This window comes from Hippocampus bargibanti, linkage group LG05 (assembly GCF_051943395.1).
Source record: "Hippocampus bargibanti isolate YZ-2025 linkage group LG05, ASM5194339v1, whole genome shotgun sequence".
NCBI lineage: Eukaryota > Metazoa > Chordata > Actinopteri > Syngnathiformes > Syngnathidae > Hippocampus > Hippocampus bargibanti.
In genome coordinates, this window is record NC_142738.1 from 11,951,681 (window position 1) to 11,974,397 (window position 22,717).

The 22,717-nt window shown below is 43.3% G+C and overlaps 1 protein-coding gene across 1 annotated transcript in view; it reads right to left on the reverse strand.

Annotated features, from left to right (window-relative positions):
• Positions 1-22,717, reverse strand: part of LOC148897957 (tumor protein p53-inducible protein 11-like) — a 45,552-nt gene that overhangs the window by 17,903 nt on the left and 4,932 nt on the right. Inside the window, exon 2 of the mRNA XM_088997235.1 lies at positions 16,694-16,768. The gene's annotated coding sequence lies outside the window, so the exon portion shown is untranslated. The remainder of the gene's footprint in view (positions 1-16,693; positions 16,769-22,717) is intronic.

Genomic DNA, 22,717 nt, shown 5'->3' on the forward strand with positions numbered 1-22,717 from the left:
GAATCTGGCATCATCAATTCAATGTTGAATTTTACGTTCATATTTTTCATCCTTAAATCACCAAAATATCCTTCACAATACCTGACACACACAAAAAAGTCAAATTACAATCATGCATAGATGAACTAAAAAAAGAATAACCTAATGCATTCTAAAACTGCCATTTTCGTCACCCTATATACACTGTCAGTCTCCGAAATCACTGTCAACCACATGGAATGGAAGCTCCCTAAAACAGAAAGAATTGATGTGTACAGTTTGGTCGATAGACCGATCCTCCCAGCCACCAACCCCACAGTTACATTAACATAAATTACATAACAGATAATTGTGGTGAGATTAAACAAACAAAAAAAACAAAATAAATGAAGAAGATGAAAACCACTTGCTCTGATGAGAGCAGTCAGCATGCAGTTAGCCCATCAGTTAATAACACAATGAGAATCCGCTCCCTTGTAATAATGAAAATTCTCAGAGTGATTACTTGAGTGCTCGATTGTAAAACAGACAATCAATGTGACAATGATTGTTTGCATTACATCAATGGTGTCATGTTCTGGTTGGCGACCAACGGGTGGCGCTGTCAGCCCTGCCTGCTGCCTCGCAGGTGCTGGTCGTTCCCAATCAGTGACAGTTAAAAGGACTCCCGGCACGACCATTCGGTGTCGGGTCATTGTATGCAATTGTATGCACTGTGTATGCATTGTATGCTGTGCATGTGTTTCGTGTTTACTCTTGGTCTTTATTTGATACTTTGTGTTTTTTCTGTTTGAATGACTTTGATGTTTTAGATTTTGTTCCTGTTGACTTTATTTTCATACAATTTCTCATACACAAACTGCTGCTCCCTCCTGCCTGCTTTTTGGGATCCACATCTGCCATCACCACCTTGCAAACCGTGACAAAGGGTTGATGTATGATTGCGTGACAAACAGCGAATACAGGTACTTGTCACATACCAGTTGTCAACTCAACAGCTGCGGAAACCAAAAAATAAAGCAAAAAAAAAAAAAAAAAAAAAAAAACAGACATCAGGATCAGTTTGGCTAAATAAAAATGTGTCATTTTAGAGGAAAAAAATAAGTGCCAAAAATATGGTCAGCCTTTTCATCATTCTATACAGGGGTACTAACCACTTTTGTGTGGTAAGGGGTGGCAGTAGGAGATGGCATAAAAGAGTAAATTTGGAGCAAGCCCGTGGAAGAAAGGCAAATCAAGACAAAAGGAAAGCAGGGACCAAGACAAGGCTACGGCTTGAATAATAACAGCGGAAATCTATTACAGGGAGCTGACAGTCACTTCAATTATTTCTTGGGTTGGAGAGGAACGACGACTTTGATGAATATGTTGACAAACATCAGCAACATCACGATAAATCCGAGCAGAAACATGAATTAGGCGGATGTTGATTGGTTTCGAAATGTGAACAAAAAGCGCGCCTTCTCAAACAATGCTTGTGTAATTGCAACAGTCACAAGCAAAGAAAAGAAAGGGTAATGAAAATGCAATTTGATGACGTTAAAACGATTACTCTCTTTCAACAGTAGCCCAAATGGAACTGTATAGTGCCACTTAGCAATTTTTTGATGATGATACTACTGCAGCGTGTTCTACCGGAAACAAATTCCTTGTGTGTTCTACATAGTTGGCAATAAAGATGATTCTAATTCTGATTATGTTTGGCTGAATTCAACAGTGGGGTGTGCATTGTCGCCATGGTATGGGAGAGTAATCAGTTATCTGACGTCACCATCATTTGTACAAGACAAATCCAAGGAAAGGTCCACACCGCGTTTCAGAGAGTAGCTTTGGTGTTTAATTACCGGTAACCCATTCAGGGACAGCTGTTACCACAAGTGGATATCTTATCGTGTTATCCGGTTACAGGGTGTATCAAAGGGTAATCAATGTTTCTATGGACTGCAAAGGATTCCACCAATTTTGACAAACTGATCACAAAGGCGGGATTATTATGGAACAAAATAATCATCACAATAAATTGGAACAACATTGAAATGACAATGAACAAAATGATTAACTTTGTATTTCAAAACTTGAGCATTTATTCAATTCCATAAGCTCAACCACTCCAAACTATCATTGATCGCCCCGAGCTGTCTCATCCCTGCACGATGAACACAAGTTTGAGAGGCACAAAATACCCTTGCAAATATCGGAAATTGAAGCCTCTTCATTTTCATTCAGAAAGCAATATACCATTGAAAATTAATTTTCCATCATTCCATCGCAGTGTGTATAAGCATGAAGAGTGCAAATATCAGTGGCATTTGAGTCACTGGGAGGGGGAAAAAGCTTCAGGCAATTATTTTTCACAATAATGACACCGCCTCCCCTGTCTGTTTGCGTATTGTTTTTGCATGTGACCATATAAAAACATTGGGAATTTCTCTATTGTAAGACCAATAAAGGTTTTCTGGTTTTATCTTATCTTTACATAATCCTTCTGAAGTATTAGGTGGTGCAAGCTAAACATTTCATTTTTGACTTGCATGCTGGTGTACTTTGCAATAAAAATGCCATATAGCGTCGTCAAGTATTGCCAAAATTAAGTTAGCCGTCCTACCCGTGTCAGGCTAACGGAGAAGACATGAAGTACACTTGAAGTGAGAACTGAAGAACATTGCAATCTAAGGCTATTAATATACCCTTTTTCAGATTTCGAATAATTCATGCAGCAGTACAGCAGTGTTATTTTGTCTTACCTGTCAATATTTTTCCAGAAATTTAGTGTGTTAAATGAATATCATTGCCAAAATCAATGCTAATTTCTCATTAGCATTTCCATGTTCTAGAATGAAAGCATATTTCATTTTCTATGCACAATATGTCTGTCACATTCGGAGTGGCGTCAGGTGCGCGCCCCTCCCCTCCCCTGTCCCTCCCCATGGCACACCTGTTGCCTATTCACCAATGCCTTCTGGCTATAAGAGTCACCCGGTTTGTCTCGGTAGTTGCCGGTGTATTTCCCGTTGTGAGTTTCTCATCACAGCCGTATGCCAGGTTGGTCACTCTCTTTTTGCTGCCCTGTCCTGTTTGGTGTTCCACTGCGTGTCTCAGTAAAACCCTTTTTTTTTAACTCATCAACTTTCTCCATTGAGTACTTCGGATCCAGCCTCTTTTTGTCCGACGTGAACTATCACGTCCGACATCTGCTTTTGCCTCGTGCAAACGTGATAGAATACACCGGCCACTATGGATACCGCCGATGGAGGCAAGTTTATGTTCGCACTAGCTCATCAGGCGGAGCGTTCGAGCCAGCTGGCACAAGCTATCGCGGAGATCCGCGGCACGATGTCCATGCTGGTTCAACGCTTAGAAGGGGTTGAGACACGCATTGCGACTTTGACGGGGCCCCCCACCCCCTCAGTAAGCAGTCGCGATCTCCCCTTGCCGCACTCCTCACGTTATGGAGGTGAACCCAGGCGCTGCGCCCAATTTCTTATGTAGTGCTCATTGGTGTTGGACTAACAAACCTCTGTATACGCCAGCGAAGAGGCAAAAGCAGCATTTGTCACCAGCCTACTCACCGACCGGGCAGCTTCCTTCCAGGCAGCATCCATGACCCTCCCATCTAATGGGAGGGCCCCACCATAAAAGGCTGGAGTCCCCACTGTTACGCGCAATGTCTTCGGTCGGCCACAGTAGGGCGCAACCTCTCCCGCGGCGGCCCGTCCGAAGAGATTTGCCTCGAGGGCGTGCCGCGATGTTACCACGACCTGCGAGAGGCATTCAGTAAAGACCGCGCTCAATCCCTGCCACCTCACCGACCTTCGATGAAAAGGTTTCTTCAGCCGTCATCTGTATTTTTTTTCAGGTCACCGACCTTATGACTGTGCCATAGACCTACAGCCCGGGGCTCCACTGCCGAACTCCCGTCTTTATCGCATCTCTCACCCGGAAAAAGAGGCCCTGCGTATTGACACCTCCCTCGCAGCGGGACTTATCCGACCCTCACAATCGCCACTCGGCGCGGGGTTCTTTTTCATTGAGAAGCAGGACAAGACCTTGCGTCCGTGCGTCGATTACCGGGGTCTGAACGACATCAACATTAGAAATAAGTACCCGCTCCCCATCATGGATTCGGACTTCACACCTCTTCAATCTGCCACCATTTTTACCAAGCTGGACCTGCGTAGTGCTTACCACCTAGTCCGCATCAGAGAGGGGGACGAGTGGAAAACCGCATTTAAAACACCCTTGGGGCATTTTGAATATATGGTGATGCCGTTCGGATTGAGCAACGCTCCCGCCATATTTCAAGGCCTGATCAATTATGTGCTCAGGGACTTCCTCAATGTGTTTGTCTTTGTGTATTTCGATGTCGATGGCATTTTGATTTTTTTTCTAAATCCGCAGAGGAACAGCGGCAGCATGTCCGGCGGGTCCTGGCGCGGCTCCTACAAAACCGGCTCCTTGGATTTCGTGACGGGTCTTCCCCCTTTCCGTGGCAAGACGGTCGTCCGAACGGTGGTGGACCGTTTCTCTAAGTCGGCCCACTTCATCCCGTTAACCAGGTTGCCGTCTGCCATTGAGACGGCCCAACTCTTGGTTAACCATGTCGTCCGTCTCCACGGGATCCCGGTGGACATCGTGTCGGACCAGGGACCACAGTTCGTGTCCAAGGTATGGAAACATTTCTGCAGGGCCATAGGGGCGTCGGCGAGCCTGTCGTATGGTTACCACCTTCAGTCCAACGGCCAGACGGAGCGCAAAAACCAGGACTTGGAGGCGGCTCTACGTTGTGTGTGTCTCCACCGTCCTGCGTCGTGGGCCCTCCACTTGCCTTGGGTGGAGTACGTGCACAATACCCTGGTCTCTTCAGCCACAGGTCGGTCTCCATTCATGTCTGCCTGTGGTTATCAGCCTCCGCTATTCCCCTCCCAAGAGAGCCAGGTGGAGGTCCCGTCCATACAACATCACCTCAGATTGGCCCATCAGGTGTGGAAGGAGACAAGAGCTGCCCTGTCGCGCACGACGTCTCGGAACCAGAGCTTAGCGGATCGTCGTCGCCGCCAGGCACCGGACTACTAGGTCGGGCAGGAGGTGTGCTTGTCCAAGAGGGATCTCCGGCTGGCCGGGACGTCGGCCAAATTGGGGCTGCGGTTCGCAGGTCCCTTCCCCATCGAGGCCATCCTCGGCCCGGTCTCGCCCAGGCTCCGGCTGCCCCCCACGATGAAGGTCAACCTGGTGTTCCACGTTTCCCTCCTCAAGCCTGTGGCAACCAGCCCCCTAGCCCCGGCGCTCCGCGGATGGTGGGCGGCGACCCTGTGTACACCGTGCGGGAGATCTTGGACTCACGGAGCACGGGCAGGGGCTTGCAGTATCTGGTCGGCTGGGAGGGCTACGGGCCGGAAGAACGTCAGTGGGTCACCTGCTCCTGGATCCTCGACCCATCACTTACCCGAGCGTTCCACTCAGCTCATCCCTAGAAGCCGCCAGGGGTGGTCCGTTGAGGGGAGGGGGGGGGGCACTGTCACATTTGGATTGGCGTCAGGTGCGCGCCCCTCCCCTTTCCCTCCGGGTAGCACACCTGTTGCCTATTCACCAATGTGCCTTCTGGCTATAAGAGTCACCCGGTTTGTCTCGGTAGTTGCCGGTGTATTTCGGGTTGTGACTTCCTCACCACAGCCGTATGCCAGGTTGGTCGCTCTCTTTTTGCTGCTCTACCGTGTTTGGTGTTCCCCTGCGTGTCTCAGTAAAACCGTTTTTTTTAAGTCATCGACTGTCTCCATCGAGTACTCCCTTTTTGTCCGACGAGGTCGTTTGCTTTTGCCTCGTGCAAATGTGATAATGTCATTCTTTAAGGTGTGTTTAGTTTAACTGTAAACTCCAACTCGGGACTCATTTGAACATCTTATTTGCTTTTCCAGATAATTCTGAAAGATATGGAGCTGAAAAGCTCTGTCATGACAACCCTGAGATAAATGTTATCATCCGATACATGGTGCAATGGTGCATACATGGGTCAAAGCGTCGGGGGCTGGTGTCTTCAAAGGCAAAGGTTTATTAGAAGCTCTCAGTGATTGGCTGGAGTTTTTGTGGCAAGGTTGAAACAGAAAATAAAAAATAAGAAATGGGGGGGCAGTAAGGCAGTACTGACAGACACATTGTCAGGAGATGAAATAGCTCATCTGAGCAAAAAAAAAGTACAACACAGCAGGAAATCGAGCCAACACTGAAAGAAGATGTCCAGAGTTCTTTGCGCAGCAACAAAGCTGACACAAATTGTTAATCTGTTTTGCTCCCACGTGTTGTTATATGACAGCCATAAAATATGTATTCGGAATTGTTTTCTTTTCTTTTGGTACTGTTAATAACGCGATGCACAATAGAAATCCACCTTATTCCTCTGATCCATGAGGCTTAGAATGATGCATGTGAGCGAATCCTGGTGTTGTATTGACATGGAAACTGCATTCTCCACTTTCGATGACTGTTGCAGACTTCAATAATGTGAGAATGTAGTTAAGAGGAAGAAAAATAAATCCTGCTCCCAACTCTTGAAGCGAGATAGGAGGATAAGCAAAAAAAAAAAAAAAAAAAAAAAAACGGCGAGCAGCAAGGAACAGTCAAATGTTGAGCAAGATGAAAAGTGCAGAAATATCAGCACCTAGACATAAAAAAATGGTTGTATTTTGTGAAAAAATGCTCGACACTGTTTGGTCTCGACACTGTTTGGTTTAGATTAAACCAGATATAGTACTCGGTCAAACCTCCTACATCCCACCGAAATGCTTGACGTAAACACACTTCGCAATCCTCAATGTCATAAAACTGCACTCAATCTTCGGAGTGTAGGAGAATATCTATTTATGCTAATCTCAATTGCTGCAAATATGAGCACAATTGGCCCCAATATTTTTTAGCAGAATGTCTTCCTCTCCATAGGCACTCAGTGCTTACTGACAAAAAAACACTTACTGGCCATAAAAATAAAAAATAAAGCACAGATTTTTCAAATAACTTTAGAGTTTGGCTAATTCTACACAATATCATGTCTTCTGCATGTAAAAAAACGACCCAGCTGTTCTGTGACACTTGGCACCTGGCGAACCAGGTGTGCATTGTGCAAAGCTGTTTGTCCAAAAAAATCAAAAGGAGCACAGGTACAAATCAGAATCAGAATCAGAATCAGAATCATCAGAATCAGAATCATCTTTATTGACAAGTATGTAGAACACACAAGGAATTTGTTTCCGGTAGAACACGCTGCACTAGTATCGTTGTCAAAAAAACTGCTAAGTGGCACTATACAGTTCCATTTTGGCTACTGTTGAAAGAGTTCAAAGAGTTAATGGCTTGGGGGAAGAAGCTGTTTAAATGTCTGCTGGATTTGGTGCGCATGGATCGGTAGCGCCTGCCTGAGGGGAGTAGCTGGAAAAGGTGGTGGGCAGGGTGCGGAGGGTCCAGTAGGATTTTCCGCGCCCTAGTTTGGATTCTTGCAGTGTGCAAGTCCTCGAGAGTGGGTAGGGCGGTGCCAATGATTTTTTCCGCCGTCCTAACTGTCCGTTGAAGTCGGATTTTGTCCATTTTTGTGGCGGCCCCGAACCAAACGGTGATGGAAGAACACAGGATGGATTCGATGACAGCCGTGTAGAAATGTTGCAGCACCTCCTGTGTGCAATTGTTGAAGTATTGGCAACAGTATTAAATGTTCAACAAGTATAATGCCAAGTTAATGAGTCTAATAATACATTCATACATTTCATCCCAACGCATGGATATAAAAAGTAAATAAAATCATTTTGAAGAGTATTATCTTTTATGTTTACCTCTCCAATAAATTGAGAGAAATGTCTTATGGAAGGGACACTTCCTTCCTGTTCATGTCCGTGAGGGTGCAAAAAGCATCCATCCATCCATCTTCTGCCACTTATCTGGGGTCGGGTCGTGGGGGCAGCAGCTTCAGTCGGGAAGCCCAGACTTCCTCTCCCCAGCCACTTCTTCTAGCTCGTCCTGGCGGATCCCGCAGCGTCCCCAGGCCAGCTGGGAGACATAGTCTCTCCAGCGTGTCCTAGGTCGTCCCCGGGGTCTCCTGCCAGTGGGTCAACACATCACCAGGGAGGCGTCCTGGGGGCATCCTAATCAGATGCCCGAGCCACCTCATCTGGCACCTCTCTATGTGGAGTAGAAGCGGCTCAACTTTGAGCCCCTCCCGGATGACCGAGCTTCTCACCTTATCTCTAAGGGAGAGCCCGGACACCCTATGGAGAAAGCTCATTTCGGCTGCTTGCATCAGGGATCTCGTTCTTTCGGACACAACACATAGCTCGTGACCATAGATGAGGGTTGGGATGTAGATCGACCGGTTGATTGAGAGCTTTGCTTTTTGGCTCAGCTCCTTCTTCACCACAACAGATCGGTACAAAGTCCGCATCACAGCAGACGCCACACCGATCCGCCTGTCGACCTCTCACTCCCTTACCCCCTCATTCGTGAACAAGACTCCCAGATACTTAAACTCCTCCACTTGAGGCAAAATCTCCTCCCAGACCCGCAGAGGGCACTCCACCCTTTTCCGTCTGAGAACCATTGTCTTAGATTTGGAGGTGCTGATTCTCATCTCATCCCAGCCGCTTTACATTCGGCTGCGAAACGCAAGAGAGAGATTTGGAGAGCTCCACTTGAAGGCCCCAACAGTACCACATCATCTGCAAAAAGCAGAGATGCAATACTGAAGTCACCAAAACGGAAACCTTCAACGCTTTGGCTCCGCCTAGAAATTGTACCCCATACTCCCGACGCACCCTCCACAGAACTCCACGAGGGACACGGTCAAACGCTTTCTCTAAGTCCACAAAGCACATGTAGACTGGTTGGGCGAATTCCCATGCACCCTCAAGGACCCTGCTAAGGGTGGAGAGCTGGTCCACTGTTCCGCGGCCGGGACGAAAACCACACTGTTCCTCCTCAATCTGAGGCTTGACTTTCCAATTGACCCGCCCGTCTAAAACCCCTGAATAGATCTTTCCAGGGAGGCTGAGGAGTGTGATCCCTCTGTAGTTGGAACACACCCTCCGGTCCCCCTTTTTAAAAACCACCCCGGTCTGCCAATCCAGAGGCACTCTCCCCGATGACCACGCAATGTTGCAGAGGCATGTCAGCCAGGACACCCCCACAACATCCAGAGCCTTTAGGAACTCCGGTCGGATGTCATCCAGCCCCGGGGCCTAGCCACCGAGGAGCGTTTTAACCACCTCTGTGACTTCAGCCACAAAGATTGGAGAGCCCACCTCGGAGTCCCCACACACTGGTTCTTCCAAGGAAGGCGTGTTGGTGGATTTGAGGAGGTCTTCGAAGTACTCTGCCCATCGGTTCACGACGTCTGGAGTCGAAGTCAGCAGCGCCCCATCCTCACTGTACACAGTGTTAGTGGTGCACTGCTTTCCCCTCTTGAGACGCCGGATGGTGGACCAGAATTTCCTCGAAGCGGTCCGGAAGTCGGCTTCCATGGCCTCACCAAACTCTTCCCATGCCCGTGTTTTTGCCTCGGCGACCACCGAGGCTGCATTCCGCTTGGCTAATCAATACCTGTCAGCTGTGTCAGGGCTCCCACAGGCCATATAGGCCCGGTAGGACTCCTTCTTCAGCTTTACGGGATCCCTTACTACTGGTGTCCACCAGCGAGTACGGGGGTTGCCGCCACGATAGGCACCAACCACAACTCCGATTTGCTGCCTCAGCAAGGGAGGTACGGAACATGGTCCATTCAGACTCAATGTCCTCCCCGGGACATGTGTAAAGTTCTGCCGGAGGTGGGAGTTGAAACTCCTTCTGACAGGGGATTCCGCCAGACCTTCCCAAAAAACCCTCACAAAAGCAAAAAAGCAATTGAAACCATTTTCAGTTGCACACATTCTGTCGCCCTTGAACAGTACCGGCCATAAAAGTACTTCTTTTACTGATCAAGTCACACATAAAAGACAGTAAAGTCTACTAAGAGAAGACTTTTGGACTTTCTGGCTAGTACAGACAATATTTAATTTAAACTGTATCTCTTCCACAACAGTATTACTTACACAAAGGATGTCATCTTGCTCGCTGAAGTGCTACTTTGTTGCTAAGTAGCCTCCCTGGATGACGAGCAGAACTAACTTTCAGGGTTGACTCTGCGTCAGAAATAACGTAGACACGTGGGCTTTCACATCTTGGCAAAGGTCAAAAATCCATTCTTACAAAAACAACAACTCAATAACATGGGAGTTTATTTCAGCCAATTTAGGTTGGGCCTGCTGTATTTTTCAAAGAATACGACTAAGGAATGACACACAAACTTGGATTTAAACATTCAAATTGCCCAGCAGGAGGATTTGATAAGTCAGCAGCATTTAAAGCCAACCACTTGTGGATAAGCAGATGAGCAACTACCGCAGTTAAGAGTAAATAATAAACGGTCATTTAGCCCTTTTAAAATCAGGAAAAAACAGGCAATTTTTTCTCTGTATTTGATAAATACGTGACATTCCAAGATCTGATGCCACATCAAAGACATACACAACTATGATGGTTTTATGACTGTTCTGGTGGACTAGATTGCAAAGCAGTACCGGTAAGGGCTGCAGGGGCTTTGCAATAAAGTTTTTTGGGACTGATGAGAACAGGATTAACTTCAACCATTGTGAGCGAAAGGCCAAAGTAAGCAGAAGGAAATGATGTGCTTCCCATCTGCCAAATATAGTGAAGGTAATGGCATGGCTTGGACTCACATCTACTTCAACAAACAAGTGAGCCCGTTCACTTGTTTTTATTTATGGTGTAACCAACTCATAGTGGTAACAGTTGACTCAATTTTGAATACGACAAAACCGTTTTGTCTGACAAGCAACAGAAAAAAAAATCCGACAAAACAAAGGACTTCATCAGGCAAAAAAGTGGAAGGTCTTGCATTGGATATGGCACTAAAACAAATACAATGTGCATTTTACCTCCTGAAAATCAGAATGAAGGTTAAAACCCTCAGAAGCCAATAAAAAAAACGAAAGAGGCTCCAGAAAAGGCCTACAAAAAGTTATTCAACTGAAGAATACAACTGTCTGGTAAAGTTGTGGGTTACATATTTTGCAAGTTATGCTCTTAATTGTTAATTGCTATTCATGTGAAGCTAGTTTAATTTTGTTCGAACTTTGTTCCAATACTTCTGTTCACTCGAAAAGTGGCTGCCTTCAAACAACAGGTGGTGTGCCTTGAGTTGTGCATTGAGAATATTGTACTAACTCTGTCACTTACTCGTCTCTCGTTGACAAGTGTGCAAATGGTTGCTTGTAACAACTAGAAAATGTGCATATTATGATATCTTCAAAAACGTAACACTGACCTTGATAGGATGTATAAACAGACAAAAACTTTATGGGAGACCAAAAAAAATGTCTTTCATAGTTGTGCCAAATCATCAGGCGCCAGGCAAGAGAATTTGATTAAATCTGGTCAAGAGGACTCTGCAAATGATCTTTGAAATGTCCTCATTTTAGAAAGCAGCAAAATGGAGAGAGAACCAATCAAGCCCAGCATAAACAAACAACTAAATTAAGTTTGTCGAGATGCATCTGTTTCTTTGGGAGCAAAGTTGTTCATCCTACTCCCAATTTTCAAATGCCCACTCACTGGATGATGAGTCTCAAACACTGTGCTGTCAAGCAACACAAGCTTCCCGGATGATTTCTTTAACACTGTCAACATGTGTGGGTTCTAAGACACTATCTGTGTTTGGAAATCAATATGATGTAAAATAAATAAACAGAGGGTTGAAATGTAGGTATTTCAGTAATTCCTCCTTATCTTGGGGGTTGCATTCCACACCTGCGAATTCCAAGAACTTGCAAAATCAATGGATGAGTCATATTCATTATTTTTTTTAGAATTATTGTGAAATATGATACAACACTGTCTTGAATTAAACCAAATACTAAACTTTTTTTCAGGCTCAAGCATTTCAAAATTAAAATTAAAATATGGATGTTTTCTCACACCTAAATGATAGTTTTTAGAAATACTACCGAGAATGTTTTGTCAACATTGTGGGTTTTGGTCATGGCGTGGAGACTGTTGTCATCAGTCTACACCCCTTTAGCGAATCAGGATGCTGTACACCAGGGGTGGCCAACCAGTCAGAGACGAAAAGCCACATTTTTTACAATGTTACTGCAAAGAGCCACATCATAAACATGGGCACACATGAACACCCCATCGCCCATCCCTCACACACACAGACCTCTGCCCATCCAGATTTATGATAAATATCACATTTTACACACAAAATCAACAAATATATCAGAAATTGACTCCCAGAGTACTAAAACCACAGGAACATTTCCAACAAAGAACACTGTCTTACACACACAAACTCAGTTCAACCAAGTCCGCAAACAAAAATATAATAATTTACAATAGCGCACATGTTGTTTGGTGGGACTTCTGGCATTCCTTGGCTTGAACAATCCTCATTAAATCTGGCTTGCATTCTGTTGTTGCCACTCGAAGCAATTCTTTTCAGTCAGAACGGATTGATGCTTTGATTTCACACGTTTCAGGGGAGAAAACACAGACTTGCAGACGTATGTTGACCCGAACATTGACAGTATTTTAAGCGCAGCCGGTTTGACATTGGGGTATCAAATCACCCGCAGCTTCATCTGTGAAGCCATCATTGTTTCTTTCACATCTATGCCACGGGTTTTCTTTTAATGGCACAATATCAAGGAGTTTGATCACACAATCCTTTTTCACAGACCGTGCAAATATTGCCAACTGATGCTTTTCTTGTATGTCACAACTTTCATCCAATGCAACACTAAAATACTCACACGCTTGAAGGTCAGAGTGCAGCTGTGATTCAATAGCCGTGCTGACGTCTGATATTCTGCGTTCAACAGTGTGGCGGGACAGTTGGACATCTGCTACATTAATAAACTCCCCTTAGTTGTATGGCTTTTTAGCCTGTGCAATGTTCCAAGCCAGTTGGTATGATGCAAGCGTTACGGTCTCTGGGTGCTTGGTAAAATTTAGGAAAAAAATTATCTGCTTTTTGGTCTGAGTTTTCAAAGTGACCAACTTGGGCTTGCGAAGTTCAGTCCCTTTGGGAAATTCCTGGTTGATGTTCGCGTGGAGTGAGCTGAAGTGGCTCTGAAGAAATATGTTTGCTTCACCCTGTCAGGTTTGTTTCATCTTGGCAGATTTTTACTCATGGTTTTCTTTGATACTTTGTACTTTTCAGTTCGGATGACTTTGATGTTTTAGACTTTGTTCCTGCTGACTTTATTTTAATACAATTTGTCAAATACAAGCTGCTGCTCCCTCCTGCCTGCTTTTTGGGAGCCAACACCACCTCGCAAATCGTGACAAAATGATTGATTTTCATCTCACGCACATGTGTGTTGACGTCACATGGTCAGCTTGATATCGTATTTTCACGACTATAAGGTATAAGTCTTCACGACTATCAGGTGCACTTAAAAGTCCATTTTCTCCAAAATGCACTGCGGGCGCAATGGTTGTGAGGTTACGGTACATAGGGGATGAATGGCAGCGCCAGCGTCAAACATTTTTTATGCTTGTCATGTGGACGCCCCTTAAGAGCTGCGTGAAATCAGTCAAAGAGCCGCATGCGACTCAGGAGCCGCGGGTTAGCCAGGCCTACTGTACACAAATCACTGTAAATAAATACATAATTAAACTGCACTGAATCAGCGAATAAACAAACAAACAAACAAATGAATGAAAGAATGAACTCACCCCCACAAAAAAAGCAAAACTGTGAAACAGCAAAGCTGTGAAAGATGAAACGTGATAGCGAGCAAACACCGTATTGACGACACATGACCCCATCCGTAAAACAAATGACATGGTTACTGAATAGGCAACTTTTAATTCAAATGAGCTGGTTTCATTTTCATGTGCATAATTTGCCTTTACGTCTTGCACTCTAGATGGCTTAAATAGAAGGTTGCTGGAGTATTAGAAAACACCTTTGATGTCGACAGCAGACATCTCAGCCTTTTCTCGGCTCCTCTCCTGACCCTTTAGAAAAAAGATGAGTGTATTGAAATTGCTCAATAGGTGAACAGCTCAAGATAACTTGGTTGAAGTTAAGAAGGAACACTACTGTATTTCAATACGGCCTTGAATAATAGTCAGATGAAACATATGATGTATGCTATTTGAGTTCAGATTGGAGGGTTGCTTTCAAATGGCTTATTGAGCTTACATTTTTGCCATGCTATGTATCTTCAAAATAGCTGCTTCTTGATCAACGTGAGTAGGACGACATGGCTTGCTAATCAGGTTTTTACCAAGGCCCCAAAATGCCATGAGGGTTTGGCAGAGTTTACACAGCAACAAATGAGGGAACAAACCTTAGCCGACAGCAAATCTTTGCCTACACCCTTTGTCTGATGTTCATGCATGAGGAGCTTGAGCTCTAATTACGGGAAAGGTTGCATTGGTCTCCTGCAGCAATTACTTTCATTTATTTCCTTGGCGACAGTCATTTTGAGATTTTGATTTATTTTAACGATGACTTTAATTTCAGTGTCCTCCTGCTGGTATCTGATTTTTTTTGGGTCTGGATTCACTGACTACACCTGACTGTTAATTTGGCAAATATTTTTGCTTGATTTGTTTAAAATATAGAAGATGGCCAGGCAAAGAACTGGCAGTCGTGCAGTAATAATTGGCATAATGCGGTTTAATTTAGGTTTTTATTTCCCTTCAGGAAATATTCTGTACATATAGCTGCCAGACAAGGGATTGACTATCGGATAGGTCGATTATTGGTGGTGCCTCTATTCAGCAGTTTGACTAAATTCAGCATCAGATTAACTCATTCACTGCCATTCCTGCATTTGGGAATTGAAAGCAAGAGGTGGAGCGCCAAATCCGAATTTGTTCTGGTTTTGTTTTTTTTTTCTTGCAGAGGGGTGCCGATAAAGCACTGGCCAGACCCATAGCAATGTTTTTCCCTCCCACGAGGGGGCAGCATTTGCCTTTTGTACAGCCACCCGCATTTCAAGCTCAGATAACTCCAGACCCAGAACATAGGAATGAACTATGTTTTTGGGATGAAAGAAGTCTAAGGTTTCTTATGTTGTATTGAATGTTTATGTAGTCCTAAAATTCGTATTCTGTGGGTCCTGAAATTTGAGTGAAAATGACAAAAACCCTGCCACTGGAGTGGACATATTTTTGCACATTGGCTGGCAGTGAATGTGTTTTTTTAAAAAAGTGATGTACTCAAAACTTCAATTGTCTTTATAATTCTATAACCAAAACTAACCGAGCTATTGATCTTTCTGCTGCAGCGTTTCCAATATTTGTCAGTGCAATTTGGGCTGACAAGCTCAATTGCATGCCTGGTAATAACTTCATGGTGACAATTTTGCTCCTACGCCCATTTTGCCATACTTTGCTAATGTGAACTTCACTCAGCAAAATGTTGCCAATCGTCAACGAGAACCTATTTGTACCAACTACACCACACATGAACAGATGTTGACAGGATTAATAAAAAAACACAGAATATAAAATACTTGCGTCGTTTTTTTCAACATTTCAGTTCTCCTGATTCATGGGCGTGGCTAAAACGGCGCCTAATGAAGTACTTTGGTTAAGGCATGAGTCTCCCCTCTCTTAGGGGAGAACAACTTCAATGACTTTACTCATATCAGCAGTTATTTGGTGCAATTGCAACATCCAAGAAGATATGCCTATCCCCCCCAAAAATGGCACTGCAAACATATGGCTCACAGTAAACACTTTGTCCACACCTAATATCTTGTTCAAACTCATAAACTATTTCATTTATTTGAAAGTCATCCCTTGCCCACCCTATTTTTACTCACCCTTTAAAAGCAAACCGGAATCAATTATAGTTCTATATTACAATTTACTGGAACAAACCAAAAGGGTAGAATGAAGAACATGAAAAAAGACATTTGATATTGCACAGCGAAGGTTTGTAACAGACAAAACAACCATTACACTGAAAATGTCTTTTTATAGTGATCACTACTGAACTACTTCAGTGAAGCTAATTGGAGAGGAGCCCCAAAAAAGACATCAAAAACAACTGTTCATTGGTAAATGACGCAATCAGACAGCAACTATTTCCACCAAATGTTCAATTAGGAAACACTGCAGTTAAATACTTGCAGTGCTTTTACATATTTATTAAACCAGTGACAAGAGTAGTGTCTATCCCACTGCCGCCCTAAATTAAACTACTTGTAAACAAAACTATTTGGTTATAATAAACCCAGAACAAATTCTCAATCTAATGTTCAATTTACAGATATTTTCGTCAGTTTTATACCGGCTCCGGTGTCATTGATATGTACATGTTACAGATTGTGTACTTTGTTTTATTTGAACAATTTTAACATGAGAAATGGTAGCTACAAAACGTTAGCATTTAAAAGCACCACAAGATTATGTGAGTTAAAATGTTAGATGTGAAATACAAGAGGCCTGGAGCGAAAGTGGCTGATGACCAAATGGCAAAAGGGGAATGTGAAACCACTCACCCCTGATAGACACGCACGCACATGCACACTCACAACAAAAGAAAAACAGGGAAACTTGGACTGACAAAGCAATGGAAGAACGTATAGCGACACAAACTGATAAGGAAGTAAGACATTTCAAGTGACCGTTAGTCCTTGAAGGAACTTCAGTGGCTTACCGATTGTAGATATGGAATATGAAGTAGTAAGATGAAGCTGTTATCTTGTAGCAAATTTGCAGTGGAGTAGTTCACCTGTCAACGGAGATAAGAGCACGGTTTGAGATGTATTCAACTGTAAATCATCACTGCGCAATAAAGAAATGTATTGAATAAGAAACATAAAAAAAAGTCCAAGTTGACCGACATGCAAATAGGAAGTGGAAGGGATTATACAACAAATGCCAAATGAAATTTGCAGACAGGCGGACCAGCCTGAGGAAGGATGTGAATTTCCTAATACAGTAAAGTCTCGTTATATCGATATCGGATATATCGATAGTCCCGGTTATATCGATACTATTTCTATGCACGCGCGGGGGAAATTACATGCAAACAGGGTCGGATATATCGATAGTCCCGGTTATATCGATATTTTTTCGGACTCCCTTGAATATCGATATAACGAGACTTTACTGTATGCACACAATATTGTCCAGTGGTTTGTCACTGATCAAAAAAATGGAAATACATTTGTGTTTTCACCCTGGTGGAAATTAATGATTTTGGCAGCCTACAGTTGCAATAAAATTGTCAGCGTCATAGAAGGCAGCATATGGCCTGAGCTTTGCTAATCTTATCCACGGGAAACAAACAAGCACATCTGCCAGAAGATCATTATTAAAGCCACAGTTAACAAAGTTTCATTACACTCGGCAGGGAATTAAGAGGCAAGATGCCATAAAGAAAGTAATCCATGTTGGCCTAAACAAAGACTCTCTACAGACAAAACGCAAGGCAGCATATTAGCAGGATTCTAAATATAGCGGCCCACTGGACACTTTAACTAAATTCCACTTCTTTCAATTCTACCAATAACTCTTGAGACGTTTAAAGCAAGGCCTTTTTGTATGTCAGTGAATGTGTCTGATATTGAAAATACAAAAATACTTAGACTTTCCAATGTACATTCCATTATTCTGTTCACATTAAACTGAATCACTACAAGTGCTTCTTCTACCATTTTAACTTGAATTCAAATTTTACTCATGATATCATTGACACTTGTTTTAAGAGTAACCAATCAAAAAGACAAAGAAAAAACAGAATAGTTTGGTGCTGACTGTCCCGATGAAGCTCGTAAGGTATTCATAACAACACGCACAATTATTCGAAAAGGTTCAAATTTGGGTTGAATCATGATGTCATGATGCCAAAAGAAATGTTAAATAATTTTGTGTGTTCTGGATTTTGGATGGGAGAAAGGTGCGCATTTCTCCCCATCCAAAACAGTAGAGTTGGGCGACCACTAATTCACTGAGACTGATTGAGAAGGTGATTGCAACCACCTGGGAATGGCCAATTGCCGCTGGGATCTGATTGGCCAGAAGCTCAGGTGAAGCACCTTTAAAACTAGACTGAGCCAGTCACTTCGAGAAGGAAGAAGAGTGACAAAGGACAACCTGGAGAGCAGTCTTACCTGGGGTCTGCCGAAAACTGATATCAACTTCAAATAAAGAAAACTCACAGTACCCTTCCTGCATCTAGTTGGCTGCAACTTTTATCATCTTTCCACCTGCTTGCTGTAGCGCCGCACGACACATGAATTTAAAATATAATGGCCATTCTGTCGCGGTTCCACTGCTTCACAGAAACTTGCATTCTTGGAATGATTTCCCATGTTGCGGAAGACTTTCATCTAGTGTGCACCAGATGAATTCTGTACAGTGGGACCTTGGTTTATGAACTTAATTGGTCCCCAGACAGCGTGTGTAAGGCGAAAAGTGCGTATCCCAAAAATTAATTTCCCATCGGAAACCGTTAAAATGAGAATAATCCGTTCCCAGGTCCCCATAAAACACAATTTTCTTCTTTCCTATTTTCTAAGCCTTAAAACTACACAAATATACCTTATTTTATGTATAATAAATGTGCTATAGTATTATGATTAAAGAAATAAACTGTACTATACAATAAAGTTATTTTATTTACCTTTGTGATGGCCGTTAATGGCTTGATGGAATGGAGTGTCCGGTTTCCTCAGCATTAAACACTTAATGAGGAACATAGGCTTCTTTCACCATCTTGAAGAATGATCCCTTGTAGGTGTTTTCTCTGTGATAATTGTGTCTAGTTCTTCATCAATTGTGATCTGTTTAGCTGGGTTGATAGCTTTTTGCATCAAGTGTACAGATGACTTGTGCGGGTTATTTGTGGAGCCTGATTGATGGGATATTTTAACCTTCCAGTCCACACTCTGCTTTTGAATTATCAAAGTTCAAACGAGTCTAAATTTCACTGTTTTCTATGCATTTTCTAACCTTTTTTGTTTTGTCTTTTATTTTTCACTTTTGTTTTTTTGGTTTAAAACGCTGTCATCTACCTTTCGTGTGTGTGTTTTCTCTCACTCACTCTCTGTCTGCCTGTCTCTTTAATGTTTAAACCCCCCCCCCCTGCTGGGGTCTTGACCAATCACGTGGCTTTAACCGAAGACTGGGGGTGGCGAATAGAGAAATAAATGCAGTTGGCTGCCATTTTGTTGTTAGAAGAACAGGCTCGTTTGCGAACGACACATCATTCATTATGGCAGCTCCGTGTGTATCTCGAAAAATAGTTCGTATGACAAGGTAAAATTTTCATAAATGTAACGTTCGTAAACCGAAAAGTTCGTAAGCCAAGGAGTTCGTAAACCGAGGTCTCACTGTATTTTCACGTGCAGGTCATATGCACGATTCAACAAGTGCACTATGTAACCAGCCATTAGCAGTGAAAGCCGTAAATGGATTTACAAGCACTTTTCAGACCTCATATGCCTAACATCAAGATTTTTTTAGCAGACCTGGTTGCCTTCGATTAGCTCCATAAAGACTACTACTCTTCCTCTTCCAGCTGTCTCTTCATTAGAATGCATTTCAAACCACCAATAACGATAACATTACCATCCAAATGAGTTTGCCATGTCAAAATGGCCTCTGTTATTAATTTAAGTTGTTAATCACTGAAGAAATAAAATGTATGAAACAAAGGGTGACCATCTGCTTTGCCTACCACAACAAGAATATTCAAAAGCCCAGAGGGATCGCTTATAGCTGTACAATGTGCTGCTTTATGCCTCAGTGCCTCGCCTCTAAAAATGCAGAGACACATCAGCCATCATCTCCATATGATAGTGCTCACGTCTTTGCCGATTAGCAGAGCCACCCCCCGGGATGCCCATGCTAATAAACACCGGCTGCAGGAAAATGTGCGATGGCTGAAAGTGTTCATGTCAATAAAAAGGCTCAGAAATATCTCGGACCTGAATGAGTCATCGACTAGTCAATTTGAAAATTTGTTATTTGATTTTTTTAAACACCCAAACTGATAAAATATCCTCCCATATATTGTGAGAATACTGTGGATGGATCCAAGTGAACATTAATTACTGAGGTGATGACAAGGAAGTATAATCACCCTCTTTTGTCCTGATCGTAGATTCAACATTTCTGTAAGACATGTTTCTGCTATTTAAAAAAAACCCACTAATTTAATGTAACTGGTTCACTGCCATTCACGAACTTACTTGGGTGCTGATAAAGCGCTGGCCATGGCCACTGGCAATGTATTTTCTACGAGGGGGCAGCATTTGCCTTTTTTCGATGTTAGCGCATTGTTCCAGCTTCAGATGTTAAATCACCATATAAACCAACATGTATGTACAGTATTGCATTATATTTTGTACGGGCACCCTCATTTCAAGTTCATATAACTCCAGACAAAAATAATGTAGGAATTAACTTTTTTTCTGATGAAAGAAGCAAGTCTAAGATTTCTAACGCTGTATAGAATGTTTATGTCGTCCTATAACTCAAGATTCTGTGGGTCATGGAATTTGAGGGACAATGAAAAAAAACCCTGGCAATGGAGTGGACATATTTTTGCACGTCTGGCAGTGAATGAGTTAATTTCCATCCATCCATCTTCTGCCGCTTATCCGGGGGTCGGGTCGTGGGGGCAGCAGATTCAGCAGGGAAGCCCAGAGTTCCCTCTCTCCAGCCACCTCTTCTAGTTCGTCCTGGCGGATCCCCAGGCGTTCCCAGGCCAGCTGGGGGACATAGTTTCTCCAGCGTGTCCTGGGTCATCCCAGGGGTCTCCTGCCAGTGGGGCATGCTTGGAACACCTCACCAGGGAGGCGTCCAGGGGGCATCCTAATCAGATCCCCAAGCCACCTCATCTGGCTCCTCTCTATGTGCTAAGAACTATGAGTTAACTTGCTGTTTGCAAATATTGATAGTCCTTTGAGAACAGTGATACCTCAGCTCACAAACTTAATTGGCTCCCAAAAAGTGTGTGTAAGGCAAAAGGTTCGTCTGCCGAACATTTATTTCCGATAAGAAACCATTAAAAATGAGAATAATCCATTCCCTGGTCCCCATAAAACATAATTTTCTCGTAAATAAGCCTTAAAACTACACAAAATATACCTTATTTTATGTATAATAAATGTGCCATTGTATTGTAATGAAATAATTAAACTGTACGGTATAATAAATTTGTTTTATTTACCTTTGTGATGGTCGTTGATGTGGTTGCCTCTTGATGATATCCGAGTGAAGTAGCCATGCTTTCTCAGCGATAATACCCTCACTCACAGCAGCTAGCTGCTTTTTGTTAATCCAAATCACCAGAAGTTTTTCAACCTCTTCTATTGCCTGAGGCCGTTGCATAGACAACACAGAAACACCCTTAGCCATGGTCGACTTAGCGTACTGGTACTGGGACGCTAAGTCACACAAACGCACACCTCGTTTGTGTTTCTTGATGATCTCCTTCTTCTGCTCGACCGTAATTTTCTTTTGTGTCCTCTAGGGCTGAACACTAGCCTGTGGTGGGATCTTTTTCACTCCCATAATAACAAAAGTACTCCACTCGATAACAAACCATGTCTGCACTCAAAGAAAGGGGGTGTGGAAAACTAGTCCGCCAGCCACCGTGGCGCTGTGTGATTTGGTTCGTCCGCTGAAAATTCGTTGGTTAGGCAAGGCTATATGCTTGCGAATTTAATGTTCTTGAGCGTTCTTGTTCGAAACGTTCGTGAGCTAAAGCATTTGTATGCCGAGGTGTCACTGTATTGGGAGCTCCACACACCTCTCACTGTACTATTTGACTGCACAAACATGTTTGCACATAGCTGTAAGTGAGTTCAATCGCAATCAGCACTCGTTACGTCAACTAATCAACGGGATCTTCCTGGTCTCCAGGCTAAATTGTAATCAGGGTTATTCCTGTGTTCAAAATTAATTTGCTGCCGTCCCCAACCAGCCGGATTGTGATCACTCAACACAGTGTAAAGCTCCAGCTGTGCTGATTGAGGAAATTATGTTCTTCTGCAGACTTATTTTAACTGCAGTCGCAGTGATGCACCACTATGGAGGCGCTATAACAAGAGCAGTGCACAGGAAAGACCCGAAGCAACGATGCAGAAACAAATCGGATTATGTTGTTTTCTTTTTCCCCATGGGTGGATGTTATCAGTATTATGATTTTCTCTCGCAAATGTAACAAACAGGTAAATATTTCTTGTGTGTCAAATAAAAATATATGATTTTTAGCAGTGCAGAAATGGCAGGGAAAGCAGCCATTTTTTAAAGGTGGCTACCGAGTCCAGGTGAAGCAGAGCAGAGTAATTAACTCATTCGCTCCTGTTCCCGAATTTAGTGTGATGTGGAGCAGCATTCTCTTGTATTTGGGTTTGGTTTTTCTCACAGGGGGTGCCGATAAAGGGCTGGTCAGACCTCTGGCAATGTGTTTCCCTTCCACGATGGGGCAGTGTTTGCCTTTTTTCCAGTTTAGCGCTTTGTTACAACTTCAGCTCTTGTTAAAGCACTATATAAATCAATATATATTGTATTGTATGTTGTACTGCCGCCCCCATTTTGAGCTCAGATAACTCCAGATCCATAGAAGTTAGAAATTAACTTTTTTTCTGATGAAAGTCAACGGTTTCTAACCCTGTATTGAATGTTTATGTAGTCCTAAAACTCAATATTCTGTGGGTCCTGCAAT